At 38.9% G+C, this 22,208-nt stretch overlaps 2 long non-coding RNA genes and 1 pseudogene across 2 annotated transcripts; 2 read left to right on the top strand and 1 right to left on the bottom strand.

The window, feature by feature from the left end:
• Window positions 1–22,208, top strand: part of LOC127944348 (MICOS complex subunit mic25a-like) — a 70,756-nt pseudogene that overhangs the window by 31,464 nt on the left and 17,084 nt on the right.
• On the top strand, window positions 9,335–11,979 carry LOC127945161 (uncharacterized). Its single transcript, XR_008150538.1, has 3 exons — window positions 9,335–9,582; window positions 10,434–10,533; window positions 11,221–11,979. It is a non-coding gene; the product is annotated as an uncharacterized LOC127945161 (long non-coding RNA).
• On the bottom strand, window positions 13,988–17,646 carry LOC127945160 (uncharacterized). The gene is made up of 6 exons (XR_008150537.1): window positions 17,396–17,646; window positions 16,411–16,510; window positions 15,295–15,410; window positions 15,069–15,153; window positions 14,433–14,560; window positions 13,988–14,308 (listed from the first exon to the last, which is right to left on the bottom strand). It is a non-coding gene; the product is annotated as an uncharacterized LOC127945160 (long non-coding RNA).

The following is a 22,208-nucleotide window of genomic DNA, read 5'->3' as shown; positions in this document are numbered from 1 at the left end:
TTCTTTTAGCTAATGCCACCAGCTACCCGGACGACGCGCTCTGCACCTTCTACAACACCAGCCTGAACTCCAAGTGCAGAGCGTTGTCGCCCGAAGATGGTCCTCGGGAGGATTTCGCCGCATTTGTGGAGTGGACTCTGGCGAGAAATGGCTCATCTTTCACCATCTGCCCCATTGAGGATCTCGCCAGTCCCACTCCCGACCCAGAGACCAGCCAGCCACCATCTCGCTACACGGAGCCAGAGCCCACCGCAGCCGCAGAGCCCGAGCCATTCACTGACAGGGAGCCGGAACTTGAGAGCGCGACTGACCAGGTGTGTGAGCCGGCAACACCGTGCATCGTGGGAGTCCTCGTGGAGATCGAGGGCGTGGAGGAAAGCCCTGCCCACACTCCTGCGACTGAGGGTGAGCTGTATGCAGTCTCTGAAGATCATATGGAGCAAGTTCTGGATCTGATGGACTGGTCTATGGAGGTAATCCCTAATTTTCCTGTTTCCCCGCTGGTTCCGTCCAGCCCTGATTCCCCTGTATACCCTCTCAGTCTCCCACTCCTACCTCCTCCAGTCATTTCCTCTGCTCCATTTCCGCTGGTTCCGCCCAGCCCTGAGTTTTCTGTTTCTCCGCTGGTTCCGCCCAGCCCTGAGTTTTCTGTTTCTCCGCTGGTTCCGCCCAGCCCTGAGTTTTCTGTTTCTCCGCTGGTTCCGCCCAGCCCTGAGTTTTCTGTTTCTCCGCTGGTTCCGCCCAGCCCTGAGTTTTCTGTTTCTCCGCTGGTTCCGCCCAGCTCTGAATCTTCTGTATCTCCGCTGGTTCCGCCCAGCTCTGAATCTTCTGTATCTCCGCTGGTTCCGCCCAGCCCTGAGTTTTCTGTTTCTCCGCTGGTTCCGCCCAGCCCTGAATTTCCTGTTTCCCCGCTGGTTCCGTCCAGCCCTGATTCCCCTGTATACCCTCTCAGTCTCCCACTCCTACCTCCTCCAGTCATTTCCTCTGCTCCATTTCCGCTGGTTCCGCCCAGCCCTGAGTTTTCTGTTTCTCCGCTGGTTCCGCCCAGCCCTGAGTTCTCTGTTTCTCCACTGGTTCCGCCCAGCCCTGAGTCTTCTGTTTCCCCGCTGGTTCCGCCCAGCCCTGAATCTTCTGTGTCTACGCTGGTTCCGCCCAGCCCTGAGTTTTCTGTTTCTCCGCTGGTTCCGCCCAGCCCTGAATCTTCTGTGTCTCCGCTGGTTCCGCCCAGCCCTGAATCTTCTGTGTCTCCGCTGGTTCCGCCCAGTCCTGAATCATCTGTGTCTCCGCTGGTTCCACCCAGCCCTGAATCTTCTGTGTCTCCTGTATTCCCTCCCAGCCTCCCTCTCCCACCTCCTCCCAAACCTGCTGGTCCTTCTGCTCCACTTCCGCTGGTTCCATCCAGCCCTGATCCTCCTGTCGTTCCCCCCATCCTTCTCCTCTCTCCTCCTCCTAGACCAGCCAGTTCCTCGTCATCCCTGCTGGTGCCAGTCAGTCCCGCAGCTCACCCTCAGTCCGCGCCATCGGGGCGCGGTGGTTCGCCGCTGGACTGCCAGTCTCCAGCTCCGCCTTGGCGTGTTAAGGCCCTGTCTCCGCCTCCAGCCTCCGAGCCCTGGACTCCTCCTCGGTCCTTCGACCCAGCGGCTCCGCCTTGGCTCTTAGCTCCCTCGTCTCCACCGTGGCCTGTCATCCCACCTGCTCCACCGGGCTCCCTCGTCCCTCCGGCTCCACCTTGGTCAGTCGTCGACCATCCGCCGCCTCGGGACTCCACTCCTCCGGTTCCACCTCGTCTTTCCATCCCTCCGGCTCTGTCAGGCTCCTCCTTCCCTCCGGTTCCACCTCCATCCTCGGTCGCTCCGGCTCCACAGCGGTCTGCCAGGACCCCGCCTCCGCCTTGGTCGCCCGAGCCTTCTGCTCCACCTAGGCCCTCCGGAACCTCGACGTCCCCCTGGCTCTGCGGCTGTGCTGCTCCATCTTGGGCTCCTCACCCACCGGTGCAGTCTCCGCCTGTCGGCCCCCTGGTGTCGTCGACCCCTCCTTCACCATGGCTCCTCCCGCCGTCGACTCCACCTTGGATCTCCGTCCTGGCTGGTCTCTGGTGGACCATCTGGCTCCTCCTGCTCCGGTCTCCTCCCTGGCTCCTCCCTGGCTCCTTCCTCTGTGGTCCCTGTCTGCTGGCCCCCTCCTGGGAGTCCGTCCTCCACCGGAACCTCCTCCCAAGTTCCCACACACGCCTCCCTCGGTGGCTTCTACGGTGCGAGGACGCACCTACCGGGAGGGGGGAGTACTGTCACACACCTGGACTCATTTAGTGTTTTTGCCCCTGTGACCTAGTTTCTGTCTTCCGTATTTGGTTTGATTAGTTTCCAGGTGTGTCTATTCTCTTCCTCATGTGTGTTCATGGCCCTGTTAATTTAGTTATTCCATCCACCTGTGTTTCCCTATTATCCTTTGTACTTAAACCTTTTCCTTTCAGTTCAGTGTCGTCGGGTCTACTTGATCATCACTTGCTACTTACGTGTGTCTACCTCTGTGCTCCATGTTGGATATCCCCTGTGTTGGATATATTAAAAGCCTTATTCCGTTTATCCTCGACTCCGTATTCCTTCAGGCAGCGTAAAACTGTGACAGTATTCATATTTTGCAGTATTTTTGATCAAATAAATGCAGCTTTGATGTGCATAAGAGACGTCTTTCAAAAATATAAAAAAATACTGACCCCAAACTTTAAAACCTAGGGCACAATCTATCGTATACATTTTAAGTTATAAATATTATTCATATAATAATAATTAATATTTTTCTTTTTTCAGGTGGTTGTGGACTTAAAGTAGACATAACACACACAGTGCCCATACAAGGAATTCCACCCTTTAGTATGTCATACAGGGCCACACTCTAAAAAAAATAACAAAAAACTTATACAAAACCTGAAGGAGTGAATTTGGCATCGAAATACTCCATCATATGTCCAGCTCATTGAAATTTTGTCTTTGTTTAGCATGAAAATCCAACTTTTTAAGTGTAAATAAGTCAGAATGCATGAAATAGCATAGACCTTCCCTGAGGTCTATGCTATTTCAATAATTTCAATAATCTATGCCATTTCAATAATTTTCTCACGTATTTGTTGGCAAACTGGCGAGTGCCCAGAGTGCAGAGGGCGCATGTTTGTGTTTTTGAGTTCATTCTTTCGAGTTTCTCTATGCATAATTTCATAGATATGTGGCTATATTTAACCACTGGTTCACCTAAAACTCTTTCACTATCTGTAGTTAAATGGCATGGTTTGATATAGTGCTCAGGTAAATTTGATTAAGTAAATGTTAAACTTTTTAAATTCAGAAAAAAAGAACCACATATTGATGAATCAATACATGAAAATTATGTATTTGTGTCCTATTATTTATCTTTTGGTATGCATTTCAGAAAATAAAAATTGGTTAGGATTCAGGTGTAATTACAAATAGTGATTAATCCTGATTAATCCACTGAAAATCTTGATTAATTTGATTAAAAATTTTAATCATTTGACAGCCCTAATAAATATATATATATATATATATATACACACACACACACACATATAATATACTATTTTTGATCAACTCCAGAGTGAGTGGTTGATCTGTTTTGAATTGCATGTACATAAAAATAATTTGCTTTATTGATATTTCTGAAAGTCATTTTTCTTTTGGAACCCTTCTGTTAATTCTGGCTTTTCATCCAAACCCCCCACAGAACAAAGCACTGTGGGTATGTGTGCGCTTGCTAATTTTTTTGAAAGAAGGGCAATCATTCAAAACATTAGAATCCTGAATTCACCAGACGACTCTTAAAAATACATTTTTGTTTGATAATACAAAAATAACACTTTTGACCATTAAACCTGCAGATGGCTTGTGACTAATTCTCTCCCAGCATGCTTTGTGTTAGATTTAAAGAGGGATTTGAAACGATAATCCCAGTGTGTGAGTGTGTGAGCATCGAGATCAGATCATCTGATTGAGTGTGTGTGATTTACGTGTGTAAGTGTTTGTGTTTGATTGTTTCCTCTTCTGTCCTCTTGAGTTTCACAGGTTTCGTAGCAGCTGTCGTTAAGTGCCAGTCGTAGGTGCAATGATGGCTAAGAGTCGAGTGCTTTGAGGTTATACAAATGATGTTGGGATCTGGGTAATGAGCTACCCCCCTGGGATGTCTCATCTGCCAATCAGAGCACAGAAGAACATCTGTACATGACGACTTCAGTTTTTGTGTGTCTTTGTTGCTAGTGTATGACCTTATTCTTTTACTAAGACAGCTGAGCTGAAAGCACACTAAAGCATCTCTTTAAAGTCGACATGATATGGTGTTCGCAAACCTTTTTACTTTTGTAATGAGATTGTGTGTGTGTGTGTGTGAAACGTGGAAAAGTGAGTGTTTCATGACAGAATCGAGCCAGATGGCTGGTATTGAAAGGTTGACACTTAAAGGGTTAGTTCACCGAAAAATTAAAAATTTTAGTCATTAATAACTCACCCTCATGTCGTTCCAAACCCGTAAGACCTCCGTTCATCTTCAGATCACAGTTTAAGATATTTTAGATTTAGTCCGAGAGCTCTCAGTCCCTCCATTGAAGCTGTGTGTACGGTATACTGTCCATGTCCACAAAGGTAAGAAAAACATCTTCAAAGTAGTCCTCGTTTCTGTCGGATGCGTCCGATTTGAGAACCGAGGAGCTGATGATAACTGTGCATGTGTGATTCAGTGTGAAGCAGACTGATGCACCGAGCGTCTTAACCAAACTGATTCTTTTGATAATTGATTCTGAACTGATTCTGTGCTAATTTTATGAGTGTGGGTAAACCAAAGGCTTGAATGAAGGGCAATCATCGCCAATGACATCATTACGTCGAGCGAAAAAGAACCGGTGAACCGTTTTCTTCAACCGGTTTATTGAATCGAATTATCCGAAAGAACTGGTTCGTGGAAAAGAACCAAACTTCCCATCACTACTGGTGATCCGAAAACCAATGCAACCAGTTCTTGACTCTAGAACGAGTCAATCTTTCGTTCGTTATCTGACTCGGCTCGGTGTTCATCTTCAGTTCTCTCTTCACAGCAGTTCAGTCAGTGTACTGTTTGAGTAAACGAATTACAACGGGATATTGGTTTATTTTGACTCAGAGGGAGTGTCAGCCACATTAAAAAAGTTAACAGCTTAAGTTATTTGTGGATTAATGCGTATTGGAGACGCGAACAGTTTCAAACGATTCAGTTCGATTTGGTGAACTGGTTCAAGAAGATCCGGTTACTTTGAGTGATTCGTTCGCAAACCGGATATGACAAACTGCTTTGTTTTGAACTCTCTCACAACAGACACAGAAGAGAGGACAATGGTGAATAAAGTCGTAGTTTTTGCTATTTTTGGACCAAAATTTATTTTCGATGCTTCAAAAAATTCTAACTGACCCTCTGATGTCACATGGACTACTTTGAAAATGTGTTTATTACCTTTCTGGACATGGACAGTATACCGTACACACATTTTCAATGGAGGGACAGAAAGCTCTTGGACTAAATCTAAAATATCTTAAACTGTGTTCCGAAGATGAACGGAGGTTCACTATTTTATGTACATTTCTGTTCACTCAATCCACTTGTTGGCAGTTATGTTTTGGGGAGCTTTAGCAAGCATTTTTTGCTTTTCTACCTGCGTGGAGTTGATGTTTTAATCCTGGTTTTAATCCTTGAGGTTATGGCAGCCTCCAGACCCCCGTCTCCTGGAGCATGACAAGGCTGCTGTTTAATCCCCACCCGCTTCACAAGCCTCGGGCAGTTCAGGATCTTTTTTTTGTCATTCACCTCTTCAACACTCTGAGCTGTGCGACAACCACATTTTCGTGGCCATCCTGCCCTGTTCCCAAACGAGGAGTGCGCTGGATCTGATAATTCAAATTGAAAATTCCTGCTGAGGAACTGCGATCCAGCCAAGATGAACTACCGAACCTACAGGGGTGTTGAGAAACTCAGCTTGACCTGTCAGTCAGGAATATAGACTAGGCAGTGCAGATGAGGAGGGGTGGATTGGGTGCACTACAAGATGTTTGCTAATGCTGTTGTTGGTTATTCTATGTGAATGAATCCATCATCCATCTATCTGCCACTTTATTAGGTACACCTGTTTTGATGAAAATATCTAATCAGCCAATCACATAGCAGCAACTCAATGCATTTAGGCACATGGACATGGTCAAGACAGTCTGCTGAAGTTCAAACTGAGCATCAGGATGGTGAAAAAAGTTAATTTGAGTGACTTTGTGCGTGCCATGGTTGTTGGTTCCAGGCAGGCTGGTCTGACTATTTCAGATATTGATGATCTGCTGGGATTGTAATGCATAACCACCTTTAGGATTCTCAGAGAATCGTATAAAAGGGAAAATATCTAGTGAGTGGCAGTTCATTGTGGGCGAAAATGTCTTCTTGATGTCCGAGAGGTTAGAGGAGAATGGCTTGACTGGGTTGAGCTTATAGAAAGGCTACAGTAACTCAAATAATAACCCGTTACAACCGAGTTATGCAGAAGGGCATCAGTTAACAAACAACAAAATAACCAAACCTTGAAGAAGACGGGCTACAGAAGAAGACCACACCTTGGCTCACTCTTGTCAGATAAGAACAGGCTGTAGCTGATCTTGAATTCCTCAGTTTATTTGTGTGTTCCACAGAAAACATACAGTTTTGGAACAACTTGAGGGTGAGTAAATAGTCACACACACACATAGTTTTTAATTTTGGGTGAACTATCTCTTTAAGAATAAAATATTTTTGAAGTAAAGAAAAAGAACAGTAAGAAATGCATCTGGCCAGCATTGTGGTTGGTCTCCCTTCCCAGTAAACTTTCCTGCTCTATGGCAGCCAATTATATTGCCGTAGTCAGGCATTTGTTGATATTTTTCTTTCTCAATGGATGTTGTTTGGGGTCTCTCAAAAGAAAGGCCCTCATTAGAGGAGCTGTTGGCTGGAAGGGTGGGTGGAAGTGTGGGACGACTAGACTGTGGGGTCATGAGGTTTGCTTTAGCAAACAGTATATGTTCAACCCAACCCTTATAAAAGTAAAAACCAGCAGTTTTTTATTTTTTTTATTTTTTTTTCACACATGCTAGGTTTCTGGTTTGAATATTGATAATTATCCTGTAATATTCTCTTCTCACCATGCTCTCCTTGCTTTTGTTTATTCAAATGAGGAACTTTATTTGACCTTAATGAGCCATTGTCATCATGGGTAATTTATGTATATTTTTTGCAGATGCTTTGCTTTGAGGGATTTGCATTGGGATTTTAGACTCTTATCTTAACTTTTCCTCTGTAATTGGGGGTAATGTGGCCTAGTAAGATCTGAATTTAAGAATTTAACTGAAACGTTCCATCCCAAGAAAGAACGCTTGTGAAAGAATGTACATAGAAAAAATTGCTTCCTTGTGATCATGTAAACATTAAAATTCTTATTACCATACAGTCTTTTTACTGAAGACTTGTTTTAGTACCCATTATTCTCAGTGGTGATTCTCATTACAGAAATAAAGTAACTAATTGCTGTTAAAAAAAAAAAAAAAACTGTACTAAATTTTTCCTCAATTTAAAGAAGTATAAGTTAAACCACCCTGATCTAGAATACTAAGGCTGTCAATTTAACCCAGTCATTTTGTAAGACTTGTATTAGCATTAATTATTAGAGACCAACTGAAGTCAAATAAACAGTGGTCATAATTTGACTGTCCTTGCACAAGCAGACACACACACACACACACACACACACACCACACACACACACACACACACATGAGAATAAGTGGAGAATTCCAGTTGGATTAAACTGACCTCCTGCCTTGATGACAAGTCAGACCATTCTCATACCCAACAAAACTCTCACTTTGTCAAACCAGAGTAACATCTCCTCTCTACCCCTGTCTCCACGCGGCCGGCCGAAGGTTACAGAAGCACGCGTGACTGTTGAGCTCCACGCACTGATTGACTAGAGGCAAGAGAAGTGAGAACACAGCACTCCAGAGGCCGTTACCCCAGAGAGAGGTGCAGAACTGTGACCGGCCAGTTTAGCAAATGTGGACCCCGGCTACGGGAGTAATTATCAGCTTTGTCAGATCCCTCAGAGTGCCTCTCTTCTCTTTTCTCTCTCTCTCTTTATCTGTTTCTTCCTCCCATCCTCCTTTCGCCTTGTCAAGTTTAAGTGGGGCCCATCGCTGCAAAAAAACGCCGACCCCTACAGGTGAGATTGGACGGGAGGCTGGAGGGATGCGGTCGAGGAGGCTCAGTCAATTGTAAAGCTGTCAGAGTGCAAGCGAGCCACTGGAAGGAGAGTCGACGAGATAAGACGAGGTTCTCATCTACCAGCTGAGCTTGAGCAAGGTCAAGGCACCGGCGCTCTAATCTAGTTAATTTAAGACTCTAGACTCGGGAAAACATGTCATTCTGAACTCTGAGCTGATAAAGCCTTGTGACCTATGTGTTATATCAAGTTTGATTTTGTGTTTTCTGTTCTCATCTAGCTATTATTTGTTTATCTTGCTTTCTCAAGCATTCAGACGCTAATCCAAGTTGGAGCCACGGCTTGCTGAGATTTCCGTGCGGTAATTCCAAAGTCGTGTTTTCTCTTATCAGCAAGAGCTGATTGGAAATAATTAATGAGCGAGCGGAAGCTAAACCTCTGCGTGGTCTTTGGTATCTACCAATTTTTCAGCTAGCGCGGCTCCTTAGCTTCAGAATAATGAGCTTGTCTCTTCAAGTTTACGAGCACACGCTCCTACACGCAGAATGTGTGTTAAGCTAATTTAATCTTTTGTAGCTGCTTTTTTCTTTGCATTTCATTTTCATATTTTTGAATTGCGCTTTGTGCGTTTCCGCCTCGGAAAGGTTTCTGAAGTCGCACTTTGTTCTGTAGTACTCTGCTCCGTTAAGGAGATTACAAATAATAGACGAAATTCTGGTAATTAACATTTAATCTTTAAGCGCCGTGTTATTTATTTACAGATGTGAAATGAGGAAATGAGCATCCCTTAAACAGGCACGGCTTGTGCTCTTCAAACAGAGCAGTTCGTAAGCAGCTCGGCTAATATTTTTATTAAAGACCTCACCTTCAATTTGGTTCAATACAGTTCTGCCCGGGTTTGAGCAAGCCAATTTTCTGCTTCAGACTGCTTTAATAAACCCTCTGCTCTATCAGAAGCCTTTGCCGTTCCTGATGAAGGCAGTTTATTTTAAATTAAAGGAGAGTTTCTTATCTGCCGGAGAAAAGAATTTGACTACAGTAGTCATTCTTCCTTTCGCAAGGTAATTACAACCCATTCTCACTCCAAAGGCGTCAAAAACCGAAGCATGGTCAAGCGCCCCTAGCGTCACTTTTATGACGCCAAATGTGCCTCTCGGCGTCGACTATCGAAGCACTACGACCTTCATTGCTTTCAGTGGGAAACTTTTGGCGTCAGAATTCGACACGAGGACATGAGATGTTTATCGCTATGAAATCACGTTCAAGAAGTCTCATTCAGCACACATCGCGCGATACTTGCTATCAGTTCCACAGTTTGGGTGAGTAGTCGTATATACGCTCTTTTAATGCCTTTTATCAAATGTATTCTGTCTTCTTTATTAATCAGATTAGTGCCATATGTTTAATCGCTGTATTATATCGGTCATCCGCGGCTGTCTTTGAGTTTCATTGCGTTTAAATAAATGAACACAGCTGCTAATTAGTGTGATTAAACTCTATCTGTCACGTGACGTGCCATAGACCTTCGATTCCGTTTTATATTATTATTAATTTCAGGATCAATGATGTAAGTTGTATTTGTAGTAAAATCATGGTAATCACGACACAATAATAAATGAAATGTGAAGTTAAAACACAGTAAATGGGACATTAGTAACTGTAACTGTAGTTTTACTATGATATATTAATAATCAATATATCATAATAAACAACAATACAATAATCACCAAACCAGCTATGCTTGTATCACTGTAATGCTAGTGTTTTTATGTGCTTTTATATGACAGATATCACAGTAATCATGTGTTCTGTACCATGCTTTTAATACCTTTTAATGTGAATCCAAAAAAAAAAAAAAAAATCAAATTAAAAATAAATAATAAAACATGTATTTTTCCATCTTGCAGTTCATTCATATCAGTTTATATATATATATATATATATATATATATATTTTTTTTTTTAATATATATATATATATATATTTATTTTCATATATATATATATATATATATATATATATATATATATATATATATTTATTTATTTTCATATATATATATATATATATATATATATATATATATTTATTTTCATATATATATATATAACATTCTGTATATAATTCAATTTTATTTTCTCTCCCCTTTTTTATTATTTATATTTTTAGCTGAAAAGACGTAAAGGCAGTCAGCCCAGTGGTGTTTCTGGAGAGGGATTCCTTCAGAAATGGAGAAGACAGAAAGCTGCGGAGGCAGATATTTGCAGCAGTAAGTCTGTGATAGTTTGTCTCTTTTATCAAAAATTCCTGCTGTTATAATTTGTACAGCATTTGTTGTTTCTTAAACTGTCATCTTTCCACTTGACCACTTGATTACTTATTTGAAGTCTTTCCTGTATTTGGCCTAGTGTTCAAGTGAGCATGATGACCACAAGTGTGTGTCAAACTTTTCATGACCTGATGACTGTGTTTCACAATCCTAAACCTGGAGAACCCCAGCACTGCACGGTTTTGGCGTCTCTCTTATCTGCCTTGGAGTCTTCACTGATGAGCTGATGAGTTGAATCAGGTGTGTTTGATCAGGGAGACATCTCAAATGTGCAGTGTTGGGCTTCTCCAGGACCAGGATTGGGAGCCACTGCCTTATGGGACACTTATGTGTTTAAAGAGATTTTTAATATCTAATTATCAATATTTCACATACTGTACTAAACACATCACAGTCTTAATAATCCAGTTTAACACTTGTATGATATTGTACAAGCCCCAGGACGGTCTCATCTGACACTATCAAAAGAATTCATATGACTATAGCTTGTTATTAATTACTTGCTTTCAATAATGGATTCATTTAACATTTAATTTTACAGCATCTTTACAGAGGCTGCTTTTATGGTCTAAACAAAACACAGTGTAATGTATAAGTTGAATGTAATGTAATATTTCTGTTTTACAGGATTGTTTGAGGATAACACAGCAGTTCTCCATCACGCACAAGGACTCACCTCGTTAACTCTTTATCCCCCACACACACAGATATGGTCCCTGGATCAGTGATTAGACTTTGCAGTGGTTAGATTTTTGCAGAAGATGTAACTTTGTTTTATTTATAAGCTCATAATGAATACATTACAGAACCAGTGATGAAAACAATAGTTAAAAATAGTATTTTTCGTATTGATAAAGCATTTTGTTCTCTTTTTCAAGCTTCATACAGTGAACTTTTTAGACTTTAATTAAGAGTTTTAGTAAAGGAGATATTCATACACAGTCATCCCCTAGCTCCAGTCATGAAGTGAATTCATGATGTTATTGTCAAAGCTAGCAGGTGTTTGTTTTCCTGAACACTTTCTCTGTCTTCCATTGTTCAGACAATCAGTGTTTATTTGATGCTGTGCTGATTGAGTTTTATAGATGATATTGCACACTTGACATACATGTCTTCATGGTGTTTTTTTGTGAGTTTGAAACATTTACATTGTGTTGTATAACATTTTGGTCAATTTAATTTTTTTAATAAAATTGATCTTTTTCCAGTGTTCTCTGAAAGACATACTGTATTTACTGTTTTGTTTTTTAATAAAAGCATTTTCATTTGCATACTGAAAATAGTTAATGTTTACAACATAACTGCCTTTTTATTCTTTATGGTGGCAAAAACGAGCTTGGTGACAGAGGACGCAGTGTAGTAATTTGGGCATGTTGTCTTTAAATGAGTTTGACATATCAATAAATAATGGAAGATCCTTACAAAAATATGCATGTTTATTATGCTTTATGTATTTATTTGTTCATTAAATCACAGAAATCACAGAAACACAAATGTGAACAATTTTAACTTTAAAACACAATGTAATATACAATGTAAATTTTAGAAGCACGTCATTTGATTAGTAAATATATTTGTCTTTGGTCAAAAAAAAAATATACAAATCTTAAAAATGTGTCTTATATTTAATGAGAGGAATCTATCTGTTGGATACAACTGCGACTGCTGGGCATGTGCACATCAATATTGCCCAATTTTTGTCAAGCTGAACAACGGAGGAAGGTGAAGACGTTAATAAAACAGAATCTAATAAGTAGCAAGCTTAATCTATTGTTAACCGAATCTATCCCTTCAGCCGAAAAACGAAAGACATCTGTCATACATGGATAAGGAAGTGTGACGCTGCTGCTCAGCTTAGATGTAATTGGCTATGACTTTTCAGGACAGTCTGTGGTTGGACTATCTTTTAACCCATATTAAACAGCGCATCATGTTAAAAAGTATGTTTTGCTCCTATCATCACATTAGTAATATATTAAGTCAACAATGAAGTGTTGCTATCTTGATAAAAATGACATCTCTAGCGAGATCCTAATCCTAACCCTAAGCATAACTTCAATGAACTACAAAAAACAGCCCCCTAGTGTTGCCTTTCTATAGATAGAACGACGGAGGCTTGTGGGTAATGTAGTTTAAAACTTTTTATTAACGAAACTAAATAAATTATTTATTTTAAGGTAAACTGGATATCTAAATATGTTTATTGTGCAAACATCTGTGATATATTTGAGAGGCAGGCTGAAATGTGGTATTTTACAGTGAGCAATATTTAAAATGCTTTTATGCCAGCTTTCCACTTATTTCTGAAAACTGAGCTCAACATTATTTTATCAGCATAGCATAAGTAATAATCCTGCCCATTTTCTCTTTGATATGTTAATTGCACTCTGATTTACAGCCATTTGAAATGCACAGTTTTGAGCTCTTCCGGGGGGTGCTACTGGGCCCCTGGGGGTAGCAGGGCAGTAAAACCTACATATATGTATTCTCCTCATCATGAACAACATACTGAGCTGAGTCACATTTATATCTGACAGTTTTCACAGTCCTCTGTTTTCTATTCTATTCATCATGACTATTATACCTTTTGACAGGACATTGTGAGGCCATCTGATGAAACATGGAAAAATTAGAAAGAAATGATTTAATAATGAAAATAATAGATTATTTCTTTGATTTTTGAAGTAAATGGCAAGAAATATAATGGATGAACCTGCAACAACTTGCCATTATCTATTCCCCACTGTAAAGCAGTAATCAAGGACAATGTATACACATTGTGATACTTCACTATTACACAAGGACAAATTCATGCAGTGCTAAGAATATTAATTTATATATATATATATATATATATATATATATATATATATATATATATATTAGCATTATATATAACTAATTAGCCGAAATCAGTGTAAAAATGTCCTCCTCACCCCTGTATCTTGCTCCTCAGGTGCTGGACATCAGTAATGTGTGTGCTCTTGGTTTTAATGCAGTACAAGATCCACGTTGATCATTCCTGCTACATTCTCAGTTATCCGTCAAGTGTTTGTAACAATAAAGCCCATGGCACCATCTTGTAATGCAGAATAATTAATCTTGTAACTCCCTGTATTTCACAAAAAATGTGCATATTTGTTACTAAAATATAAAAAAAATACTTTCTGGTGTACTGATGTCCCAGATGTTATTAATCCGATCAAAAATGTTCATGTCTTAAATAAAAAAATAATCCCAATAATTAATATGTCGTTTTTCCAAGTCTAAAATAAACACATATGAGCCTACCTAGTAAAATGATGTATTTACCAAGAATCTTCAGAACACAATATTCACCATTTTCATTTTATTGAAGCATAGACTATAAACTTGATAAAGTAGCACCAAGACAAATAAGATTCAATGAAAATAATTATCATCAAAGATACATTAACCTCATATATAAATCAGTTCACACAGATGAGTGATGAAATGTCCTTAAAAGTCACACAGTCCCATCCAGTCAACTGTGATACAGATCATGTGATACATATAAGACATGTGATACTGTTCCAGAAAATAATGATTCCTTATCATCACATCTAAACTGGTTTCATCTCCCCATCGTGTTCTTCTTCTCTCATGTCTGGAAACAGTTTGTGGTTGATGTCCAGCACTGATGTGGTGTAGCTTGTTCTCAGCCAGAGGATCTCTCAGTCCTAACATCCCAGACCTGGTCAAAGTGAAACAAACAAACAATGCAGAAGAAGTTGTTTAATGGACAGAGAGCGCAGCTTATGTTCTGTGTGGTTTTAGCAGTGTGAGCAACTATGACCCTTGTAGTACTGTACACTTACCATTCTTCAAGCTGGTTTGAGACCTTTTGAGAAGCTTTTTCTCTGAAGAGAATTTACCACATCCTCTTCTTTCACTCCTTTCAAGAGCATCACTTGGTCAAAACCCCTCATTTGGCTGATGAGATCATCTGTACAAATAAAAATACTGCAATAAATATGTCATTCTGCAAGAATTAAGAAAAAGTAACAGAGGCAAAGGTCTTGCTCATGAGACTGCATTAGCATGTGTAGTTCTCAGAGACTCCAGAATTCATCTGTTGTTGCAGTAAATGTGTTTTCTTCCTCTAGAATCTTTCTCCAAAGTTCCTGACTTCTCTCACAAATGTGTTTTAGTCGGTGCAGTGTAAGGCCTGGCTTCAAACCAATTCACTATCAATTCACAATTTATAACATAACATTTATAAAACAATGAAATAATGTCAATTGGTGTTTATATCAACTAAACCAATTTCATGATACTTGTCTGCTTTTAAAACAGGTGGTGTGTTTTTAAAAACATAATATTAAAAATGTCCAGTCACACTTTGCTAACATGCTGTAATTGTAATAATATAAAAAGAAATCAAGGCTGACATGACCAGTTCTGTGAGAGATCATCATAAAATGTTGTATAACATTGCTTCAACACACACATACCAAAGGACTTCTGTTTGTTTGAGCACAAGATGGCCGTCTTCATTTCTCATCCTGAGCAAATCATTTCCTTGGTCTTCCTTCTCTTCTGTGAAACAAGAAAATCTCTACTTACTCTCTGAGCAATTAATATTGCTCATTAAACATAATTAAGTTAATTTAAAGTAAGATTCAGACCAGAGCATTTGATGAGTAAATGTTGATTAAAAAATATTCTAAACAAATGTACCTGGGAAGAGCTGATCATGGCAAGATTCGCTGAGACTCAGTAATAGCTCTTTTAGGTTTTAGGAAGGTTTGTGAGGGTTGGCTCTTGAGTGAGCTGTTGAGCTTGATATTTTAGACCTGAAAAAGAAGAACAGCATTATCTGGAAAAAATCCTGTAAGACAGAAGGAAGGACATATTATTAATTACGTGCAGCTTGTACATTACACCTCTGTAAAGATGCTGTATAATTAAAAGTTAAATGCATCCATTATTGAAAGCAAGTAATTAATAACAAGCTATAGTCATATGAATTCTTTTGATAGTGTCAGATGAGACCGTCCTGGGGCTTGTACAATATCATACAAGTGTTAAACTGGATTATTAAGACTGTGATGTGTTTAGGGATCATTTTTAAGACTTTGACCCTGTCCAGATACCCACACTTGCAGTCTTGGCCACTTGAGAGTGTGTGTACATGACAGTGTGTGAACGAGACTGTCCCCGGTCTTAATAATGCCAAAGCACAGCGTCCTTAACACACACTAAACCTCTCCAATACTGCTCCGGAGCGCTATACAAAGCTTAGTGTATCCCATCATGCATCATGTTTTGGAATAAATCGTCAGACTTTTTGCCGAGATCTCACAAGAGGTCACGGAAAGCTGTCCAATGTACAGTATGTGAAATATTGATAATTAGATATTAAAAATCTCTTTAAACACATAAGTGTCCCATAAGGCAGTGGCTCCCAATCCTGGTCCTGGAGAACCCCAACACTGCACATTTGAGATGTCTCCCTGATCAAACACACCTGATTCAACTCATCAGCTCATCAGTGAAGACTCCAAGGCAGATAAGAGAGACGCCAAAACCGTGCAGTGCTGGGGTTCTCCAGGATCAGGATTGGGAAACACAGTCATCAGGTCATGAAAAGTTCGACACACACTTGTGGTCATCATGCTCACTCGAACACTAGGCCAAATACAGGAAAGACTTCAAATAAGTAATCAAGTGGTCAAGTGGAAAGATGGCAAGTGTGGGTATTTGGACAGTGCAACAGTTTAAGAAACAACAAATGCTGTACAAATTATAACAGCAGGAATTTTTGATAAAAGAGACAAACTATCACAGACTTACTGCTGCAAATATCTGCCTCCGCAGCTTTCTGTCTTCTCCATTTCTGAAGGAATCCCTCTCCAGAAACACCACTGGGCTGACTGCCTTTACGTCTTTTCAGCTAAAAATATAAATAATAAAAAAGGGGAGAGAAAATAAAATTGAATTATATACAGAATGTTAATAATGATCTGTGAGCAAAATATTTATATATATATATATATATATATATATATATATGAAAATAAATATATATATATATATATATATATATATATATATATATATATATATATATATATATATGAAAATAAATATATATATATATATATATATATTTAAAAAAAAAAATATATATATATATATATATATATATATATATATATATATATATATATATATATATATATATATAAACTGATATGAATGAACTGCAAGATGGAAAAATACATGTTTTATTATTTATTTTTAATTTGATTTTTTTTTTTTTTTTGGATTCACATTAAAAGGTATTAAAAGCATGGTACAGAACACATGATTACTGTGATATCTGTCATATAAAAGCACATAAAAACACTAGCATTACAGTGATACAAACATAGCTGGTTTGGTGATTATTGTATTGTTGTATTGATTATTAATATATCATAGTAAAACTACAGTTACAGTTACTAATGTCCCATTTACTGTGTTTTAACTTCACATTTCATTTATTATTGTGTCGTGATTACCATGATTTTACTACAAATACAACTTACATCATTGATCCTGAAATTAATAATAATATAAAACGGAATCGAAGGTCTATGGCACGTCACGTGACAGATAGAGTTTAATCACACTAATTAGCAGCTGTGTTCATTTATTTAAACGCAATGAAACTCAAAGACAGCCGCGGATGACCGATATAATACAGCGATTAAACATATGGCACTAATCTGATTAATAAAGAAGACAGAATACATTTGATAAAAGGCATTAAAAGAGCGTATATACGACTACTCACCCAAACTGTGGAACTGATAGCAAGTATCGCGCGATGTGTGCTGAATGAGACTTCTTGAACGTGATTTCATAGCGATAAACATCTCATGTCCTCGTGTCGAATTCTGACGCCAAAAGTTTCCCACTGAAAGCAATGAAGGTCGTAGTGCTTCGATAGTCGACGCCGAGAGGCACATTTGGCGTCATAAAAGTGACGCTAGGGGCGCTTGACCATGCTTCGGTTTTTGACGCCTTTGGAGTGAGAATGGGTTGGTAATTAAAACAAAAAACGGTTTCGGCATTCTGATACGTGGCGGCCCTCTATGTGCTATTGATGGAAGTTTTTTTTTTTTTACCTTCGCCCTTCTGCTTTCAGCCATGTCTGGTTTTTCCGAACGACGACAAGATGTACAACACAGCTTGAAAAGAGATCAACGGATTCAAGTATCTCTACCCTGCATCACATTGATGGCAATTGTTGATGATTTAATTGAACGTGCAAGTGAAACCTAAGCCCGATTGAGCCTTTAAATCGCCTTTCAATTAAGCAGGATGTCAGTCGATTGTCTGAAAGCCACAATTGTGGTGAAGCTGGAGGTGGATGCATGGATTCACTTTGCTTAATCAGTCCATTGATATTCAACATGACTCCTGAGTAGCCGAGCTTTCATCAGCATGACCGCCAAAGTAATTATATTGGATAAATTACACTATAAAGCCTTGTTTTGTTGGTTTAGGATATTATTGAACAAAGATACAGTTTTCCACAAACATTATCTATTTTATCAGTCAAGCCATCAGTAGTCAATACATTTTTGTGGTGTGAAGCCTAAGTATTGTAGCTCACTCTTTTTAAGTTTAAATTTAATGGTATTTCTTTAGATTATGTTTGCATTGACTACCCCATACATTATTTGTGCTATCTTACCTTTTGTGTGAGTAGCTTGATTGGGTATTTATAATAAATAGTAAAATAATAAATAATAAAATGAAACCTATTTTTTTCCGCCACTTTGCTTTCATTTTATCGCTTTAGAATTTTTTTTTGCACAAGTAAAACTTTATTTTTGTAAAAACAAACAAACAAACAAAAAAAAAACAGCAGACTGATTGCATGTCATAAATTTGTTGTGATGTAATTAGAGCCATTTCAAATTTGGTTTGTTAACTGTTAATATGACTATATATATGTAATATTTTTACTTTAAGAAACAATTATTTTTATTATTATTATTATTTACAAATTATCATTTTATTTTTTACAAAGTTTTCATTTATAATTTTTTTTTTTTTTTTTTTTCACAACATACATTATCTGATTCAGTAATTGTAATAATTCTACAATAGCTGTTTGGTTGTGCTTTATTAATTTGATGTCAGAACTAGCTAGTCGATCTTTTTGTTGACTTGACAACCAGATTGATTAGCTAGATGGATAAATCTCTTTATTAAACCTTTTGTTGTCGCTGTTTTATTTTAATAATTTAAAAAACATTTTGAGTGGCACATATATTATACAAATCCATACTTGTATTAAAATTCTTTTAGCTTTTAAACTGACATTGAGAATGATTAGCATGATTGGGTAGATTGTTTTATAAACACTCATTTTTGTCTTTTAGTACAATTTTCTTGCACAGATTACATAATCTGAGTCAATAACTGTCATTTATACAATGGCCGTTCAGATTCGCATTATTAGTTTGAGTGAAGGTGTTTGTCTGAAGTGAAGAAGAATGACTATTTTTTGCCTTAAGGATCAACTGTACAGATGTACCAAAGAATTTGTTGGGTCTGTTCACCCGCTCCACCTCCTTCCTGCTCGCTGGGTTATTTATCATAGTTGTTCTAGTCACTGCCACTCTTGACACTGGTGTTATTAATGAATATCCACTCTGCCAGTAATTCAGTTTAACCTGTCTCCCCGCATTCATTTATTCTACTAAACCATTCACAGGAAGAGCAGAATTGAGGGAGTGGTGGGAGAGAGAGAGAGAGAGAGAGAGAGAGGGAGGAAGGAAAGGAAATGAGTGAGTGAGTGAGTGAGTCATGCGACAGTATTTTACAGCTGAGTCTGTTTTTTGGTTGTGCTTCATATAAAATATTTACTGTCACTGCATGTACGATCCTGCCAGGATGTGTACAGCAATATCCCTCTGCAGTTAGATAAAGTTAGATAAACACTTATGCCCTTATGACCCGCCTCTCTCAGACCTCTGACCTTTTTCACAGGCAACGTAATGTGGATCCGGTGTGTCCTGAACTGCTATCGAGAGAACCGTGAGCAGACGCTTCAGTGCTCAGACCTGGCCAAAGAGTACATGCAGTGCATCAATGCAGCTAAGAAGGTAAGAAACCATGAAGATTTAGCTGGACTCTATGGTAACATTTTTGTTAAGAAGCATTTGTAACCTCAGTTGAACTCTTAGGGGCACAGTCAAAGTTAATTGATGTACTGCAATGTTAAAATGTCAGTTGAGCATGCATATACTTGTCCAGCAGGTATTAAAAAAACTAAGCAAATTTACAAATATAAGTGAATATAAAAGAATTGTTTGGTATAAATGTACTCACAAAAATTAATTTAAATATAGAACTGACATGATTTATAATAACTTTAATTTAAAATGTAATCTAGTTATATGAAAATAAAAATGTGATCAATAGTTTGAAATGAGAATATATAAATATAAGATTTAAAAAATACCAAATATCGGCCGATATATCGGCCTTGGCAATATATCAGTCGACCATTAATGAATATTAATCACGTTTTATACAAAATTAGTTTAGTGAGGGTGTTAAGTTGCTGTAACGTTTGTTGCTAACAGCCTACTCCTACATAACAGTTGTATCCAACTTCAAGAAGGGGAATGTGCAAACTTCACTTCCGCTTCCATTGCTAGTAGGTGTACGTAAAGCCCAGTTGGTAGAGCATGGCACTAGAAACATCAACATCATGGATTTAATTTATTGGGGAATCAAAACTGATGAAATTTGTCCCTTGAATGCACTGTAAGTTGCTTTGGATAAATGTGTCTGCCAAATGCATAAATAAAAATGTAAATGCCCATTGGCATCAGCATAGCATTGCAGCGCATTTGCAAAGAGTTGGTCTCTCACCACTGGTCTTTAGCCCGTCACCTCAAAACGTACTTTGTAGTTATTTTGTTGTTATAAATCGCTGTCAGTGTGAATGCCCCTAAAGATCAGAAAGAGAAAGTGGAAAATTTTATTTACTGATGCAAGAAACCTTGATTTAAAATAATTTGTTGACCTTAAAGGGCACAGTTCAACAAAATATTTAAATTCTGTAATCATTTAGGGGCTTTCACACTAAGCACATTTGCAGTGGTCCGTGCCAGAGTGTGATTGTTACAGGCATCCCCCGCAGTGTTGGTCTGGTTTCACACTTACTTGATTCTTTCGAACCCTGTTGCATTTGCGTTCATCTTGCGTCATCACAATTGTGCACGGCACATGATAGAAAACAGCTTTTTTTTCTTCTGTGGAATTAAAAAAGAAGATATTTTGAAAAATCAGTAGAAAGTCCAATGTTGTTTGCACCTGAATATTCTTGAAAATATCCTAATTTTCACATTCTTCATTTGTGTTCTACAAAAGAAAACAACTATACAGATTTGTAATGACGACATCAGGCAGCGTAAATGATGTAATTTGTGAACTATCCCTTTAAGTAACAAAATAAATTACAGGGTTCCAGTATTTTCAGACTTTACGATCACTGAAGTGTTTTGTGTTGGTCGGTGGTGCCCTCGCTGCAGTGCTGTCGGTGAAAGTGTCCTTTTCAAGGTGTTAATTCTCCAGGATTTTTACTTTTATTGTTCAGTTGTAGCCAGGCAACAGCAGCATAATGGATTCACTCCATTGCACCTCCAGTCACAAGGAGAGAGAGAAAGAGAGAGTGTGTGTGGATGGGTTGCTGGCTCACTAGTACACACTGCACACAGATAGTGTGTAATAATCACTGCTTTGGCGATGGCTACCAGTACCAGGATGTGTATCTGGCCTACCGTGTGCTGCTGCCAGTGGTTTATCTCTCTCACTTCCTCATTCCCCTCACCTCCACTCATCCGTGCTGTATTGTAACTATTAAATTCAAGTGTCGACTCAGTTTGATTGCTATTAGCAGCACAGGTACCGTATTTTTCGGACTATAAGTCGCACCTGAGTATAAGTCACATCGGTCCAAAAATATGTCATGGCGAGGAAAAAAACATATATAAGTCGCACCGGACTATAAGTCGCATTTATTTAGAACCAATAAAAAAGAGAAAACATTACCGTCTACAGCCGCGAGAGGGCGCTGTATGTTTTCAGTGTAGACTACAGGAGCACTGAGCAGCATAGAGCGCTCTCTCGCGGCTGGAGACGGTAATGTTTTCTCTTGGTTCATTTCTCTCGGTTCATGTCAAATTAATTTGTATAAATAAGTCACACATGGCTATAAGTCGCAGGACCAGCCAAACTATGAAAAAAAGTGCAACTTATAGTCCGGAAAATGACTTTGAAAATGTCCTTGTTGTTTGGCCAGTCTTTCTTTCTGAATTGAGAGTGTTGATAAAGGGTTTTCAATGCAGTTTGATCGAGCAATTTTGTGTGTGTGCAGTTTCATGCTGCGTCTTTGTCCAACTTTTCACATTAGCTGGGAATAGCTATTGCTACAAAAGCAGGAGGTGGTAAACACGAATCCGGATTAATGGGATTCGTTTGACTGACTAATCGAACATTGTTCTCAGTGCACACAAAGTCTCTGGATTTTTGTGTTCACTTTGTGGGCCAGAGGCAAGGCTTTACAATAAGTCTATACCTGC

The sequence above is a fragment of the Carassius gibelio genome, chromosome A23 (assembly GCF_023724105.1).
Source record: "Carassius gibelio isolate Cgi1373 ecotype wild population from Czech Republic chromosome A23, carGib1.2-hapl.c, whole genome shotgun sequence".
Taxonomy (NCBI): Eukaryota; Metazoa; Chordata; class Actinopteri; order Cypriniformes; family Cyprinidae; genus Carassius; species Carassius gibelio.
This window is presented reverse-complemented; position numbering and strand designations above follow the sequence as displayed.